We start from the raw sequence: 5,492 nt of genomic DNA, 5'->3' as shown, positions 1-5,492 counted from the left end.
AAGATGGGAATTGATAACGTAGTAAATCATGTACGTTATAATATGTGACTCTGAAATTAGCATATTATAACGTACAAATAAATTTACGTCATAATATGTTTAATATATTATAACGTATTTTAGAAACTACGTTATAGTATGTTCAACATATTATAACGTATTTTAGAAACTACGTTATAATATGTTCAACATATTATAACGTATTTCAGAAACTACGTTATAATATGTTCAATATATTATTATAATACACTGGACCTATTATGATAGGTAAGAGGAAGTCCGTCATAATACACTGGACCTATTATGATGGACTTTTCTGTCCATCATAAAATGTACAGACTTATTATAACACCCAGAACTATAACGCTAGGTTATCCGTCATAATAAGTCAATTTTACCCGTCATAAAAAGCTATTTTTCTACTAGTGAATCTTGAATGGATTATAGTCGTGTAAATCTAGTATTTTTTGTGTTTTAATAATTCTATGTTGTGATATGATTTAGTTATATTATCTTGTCAATTTTCGTGATCTTATAAATTGAATTGCATTTAACTTATTTATCTAAAAATTATGTTTTGTAATCTAGTTAAAATTTCTTGAATCAAGAATCCAATAGCACCAATTTAATCTCAAATGGATATTTGTGTAAACAGTTATAAATAAAACAAGTTTGTTGTTTATTTATGAAAATACTTATGCATGTAACTTGTTTGATTTTTATTTTGTAATTATACATAAATAATTTGACAATTCTAAGTTCAAAAGTTGATTTTTTTGGAATGAAAATGTAGGGTTAGGTTTAAAAATCACCTAATTTGAAGTTTTATATGAAAAGTTTTAAATAAAACAAGTTTGACATTGCATTATGAAATGCTAATAAAAAAATTTTGTTTATTTGGTTGATATTCTGAATTTAGTTTTTTATGTTGATAGTATTTTGTTTTTTTTAACCTTGTATAATAGCTTAATTCAATCAATATATTAGGGATTTAAAATAATTTTACCAATTTCCTACATGTATATACATCTACTATCAAAGAATTTATGTAAGTAGTATGTCAAACCAATATATCTATGAAGGATAAGGTTAATGATCATAAAATTGTATTATCTTATTATTATTTTCACATCCTTTACACATGTTGCCTTCGCTAAGCTTAACACGTTAATAAAGGATTTCCTGAATCATTTTACATACAATCATCCTTTGACTAGCATACATGTGTGAAATGTATGTTGTCTTTTTCAACTTGTCTTTATGATTGTTATTTGGTTGTTTATTTTGGTTTGTATGGCTAAAGCATGTGATATTCATCTCCATGTGAGTGTTGTATGTGTTCTAATTAGAGCTACATATGTTAGGACCAATCTTTTTTAGCATTGTTTGGACTATGTTTAAAGTGGCTCTCTAAGCGGTTAGTTGGAGTGGATCCCTCTTGGTAGGTAGCTTGGCTTAGTGGAGGGTTCTTAAGATGTTGAATTAAGAGGACATATGTGTCTACACAAAGAACTTTGAGATCCGTGTTTGGGCTTGCTTGATTGTGAATGGTTTTTAGAGTGTAAGTTTAGAATATGGATGTTTCTAAACATAGAGCTCTATGGACTAATGTTTCGTGTTGGATTCTTAGAGTGTCAAATTTAGAAGACAAGTGTTTCTAAATAGAGAGCTCTAGTGACTAGTATTTGGTTTAATGTGTGTGACATAGTACTATTAAATGAATATTGCAAGAAAATATGATTTGTTGTTGAATTGTTTTCATGTTAGTTTACCCTTCTGTTTGTGTTTGATTGTAATGATTGTGATTTATCACATACGCTCAGGTGGAGATGTGCAATTGTAAAAAGTTGGAAGAATCGAAAGAATAAAGTTTAAAATTTTTTGTTTGGATGATGTATTTCATTCTACTAGAATAAAATATGATGTAAATAAAATAATTTATGAATATATGCGAAATTTTTTATGATGTAAATATGATTTATGAAGATTTTTATTTTTTAATGTTAATTGTAATTAGAAGTAAATATGTTTGTAACACTAAAATTGTGAGGTGTTATAAATGCTAACTAAAATAAAATATTAAAAAAATAATAAGTTAACTTCGACTAAGTGAACATTAACTTAATAAATATTAAAGATAAGTAAGTTAGTATCGACTTAATGATACTAGCTAAAATAAATTTTAAAATTAAATAATGTTTATATCAACTAAGCATGTGTTAACTAAAATAAGTTTTAAAAATAAGTAAGATTAATATCAGCTTAGGAGATGTTAAGCCGACACTAAGTTATATATTATAAATTTGTGTACATGGTGAAAACAAACATAAATAGTAGATTACTTTTAATCTAATGGTCTTGATTTAAAGATAAAAAATTTCATCACTCACAAATTTTCTTCTCCCACTTTCTATGCAAATCTCATCACATTTTTATTTACATTCATAAATCTTCTCACATTATATCTTTCATATTCATCTTTTTCACCCATATTCATTTTCTTAATCTACACTCATATTTTTCATACACACATTTTTTTTTTCTCATCTCCTTCATCTACATTTTTTACCTCATCTCCTTCATCCATTTTCTTCTCCTCACCTTCTTCATTCATACTCATCAATTTCATCCACATTCAACTTATTTATACATTCATTTACACATATCTCATTCATCCATTATATTTTTTTTTCTATTTTTTTATTTATATTTGTTGAATATAGAAGTATTATTCGAGAATTATTTTTTAAATTACAATTTTATTAGTATTAATCACACTAATGCAAATTATCAAGAAATTAAAAAAAACATTAAAACAGGCTTGACAAATACTAAACAACGCTACTTGTAGATTTGGAAGTAAAACTTGTGAGAATTAGTATAGGATTTTATTTGTGTGACAGACTAAAAAAATTTACTTTCAAATTCACTCTCACTTATCTCCAAATCTATTCAAATAAATAACAACAAAAATTATCATCAAATCCTCTCAATTACTCTCCTCCAAATCCACTCAAGTGAACAAGACATAAAAATCGATAAAAGTCAATGGTAACAAATTAATATCTATAATTTTAAAGTTGTGTCTGTATGTGTTGCAAATCAGATATTAGTAACTATTTAGCATTAGTTTTTTTATTGTTAGTGTTTGCTTTTAACCAACCTAAATCCGTGGTTTTTTAATTCATTTTTTTTTATCTAAAAAGGTACACGTAATAAATCTTACTTAAAAAAAAGGAACAATAATTATAGATATGAAGAAATTATAATAAAACTTATAAAAGAATCCATTATTTGAATTATATCAAATAATCATGTCTATTTGATCTTTGAAAACTTAGTTTCAATAGAATAATCTCAATACAACTTTTCTTCCATTTTCTCAATTAAAGTTTAATTGTGTTAGAGTGCAAACAAAGTCCCACATAGAGTAAAAGAAGGGTTGGTCAAGAGTTTATACATACATAGATACCTCCAATGGTAAGAGGCCTTTTAGAGTGGTGTCAAAAGCAAATCCGTGAGGGCTTGGCCCAAAGCGAACAATATCTTACCATGTGTGGAGATCTATGTGTGTGTCGAACCTTCCCCAACAATGGTATCAGAGCCCATGGTTCGGGTCTGGTGATCGGGTTCAGACGAGCAAGAGAAATGCTTAGTGTTGTGACCTGGATCGTGAAAGAGGGCAAAAGAGAAATGCTTCGTGTTGACCATGGTGTACTCGAGATGACAAGACCATAAGACTTTCGCAGCGAGGGAGAAAGGTGACCAAGAAGGGCTGGTCAAGGATTTATATACACAGATGCCTCCAATGGTAAGAGGCCTTTTTGAGTGGTGCCAAAAACAAAACCGTGAAGGCTTGATCCAGACGAAGAAAATATATACCTATTCGGAATACTTAATTTTAATATAATGGATATAATTAAATAAGTTTACTTTAATAACCTAATTACATGTTTTACTTTTCAATTAATATAATTTTAAGAAATTTATCATTTAATTGCTTACGCAGTTAAAATATGTAATGTTTATTATGGATCCACTATAAGTGTGATGACATGTAAAGAAAAAAAGTAAAAGAAATTAAATGACATTGAACAGCTTACCTACTTTTTTTACTTACAGTTCTGCTATTACTCTCGGACCTTTTGTCCTTTGTTACTCTCATTGAAAACCTAATCAAGCCAAAAAAATGGCAAGAAAATTGTCATGTTTTAGTTCATGGTTTCTTGAACATAAGTTTTGCTACTACGCGGCGTAACGCATCATCCCCACATTTTTCATTTTGATTTCACCTGCTCCTCATTGTCGTACACCGCTACCGTACTTTTGGACCTTAAAAATTTAAATAATTGTTATGCTGTGGGACCCTGCACCTTCCGTACCCATAACTTTTGCTGGAAATTTCCAAAACCAACAATAATGCCCCATGCATTCCTTTACGGTTTACAACTATCACTGTTGTTCCTTCTTTTCTCCCTCTCGATCTCAAAGAGTCAAAAGTGCGTTTATTTTAACATTTGAGTCTCTGTCAACAAAATACAAAAGAAAAGCGAGGCAAAAAAAGACAAACGCGTTTCAGAGCAACCAAAGATCGTAAAAGAAAAACTGAGTTTGTTTATTATTGTGGACATACATTGTCAACCAACACGATAGTGAAGGTTAATTAAAATATGTAAGGGGTCATTTGGAGCGGAAAATCAGCATTTCCTGATTCGTTGATAAGCTTGATTAGTTGATTAATTGATTGAAGTTGACGATGATGAACGTGTAAACACAGTTGGGCTTGGAAAGGAAAAAAGGAAAATAGTAATAAATAATGAATGTTTAAAAGGTTAAAGAAGATAGTTGTTGAAGAAGATGTTGCAATTCCCGATTGATGGGAGGGAGAGTAGAAAGTTGAGTCATCCCATCCACATTGTTAATCGAACATGGTCATGCGATGATCCGTTCGTAACGGCAGGTACTTTGGGTCAACTACCATCTACAGTTATTACGTCTCTCTAATCCTACTGTTTATTCTTACTGTTCAATCTTTGTCAATGCTTCTATAATATAAAACAATTTAACAATTTTGTTTTATTTTTTCTACTTCTCACAACTCCTTTCGATCCCTTCTGGATAACTTTTCTAGTCTTTCTTAAATACATTTTTAACTTTATCTTTTCATTTTCTTGTTAAATTTTTATTAACTTTATATATCACCTTCGTATGTTCATGGACTATATTATTTTGTTGGTTAATGATCTATTTGGATTCATTCATAAACTCTTGCATTCCAACTCGTTCTACTTTATAATGAATTATTTAAAGTATGAGTTTGGTGTTAGGACATCTATGAAGGTGTGATGAGATAAATCAATTGATTCATTTAAGTTTCAAAATAGTTATTTTTAAATAACATTTTTAATAGCTAAACCTGTTGAGTGAAAATTAAGAATTCATAATTAAAAATTAAAGATTTCATTTTATAATATGTAACAAAAGAATTATAA

This window comes from Vigna radiata, chromosome 7 (genome assembly GCF_000741045.1).
Source record: "Vigna radiata var. radiata cultivar VC1973A chromosome 7, Vradiata_ver6, whole genome shotgun sequence".
Classification (NCBI taxonomy): domain Eukaryota; kingdom Viridiplantae; phylum Streptophyta; class Magnoliopsida; order Fabales; family Fabaceae; genus Vigna; species Vigna radiata.
The sequence above is the reverse complement of the archived record's forward strand: the minus strand, read 5'-3'. Positions refer to the sequence as shown.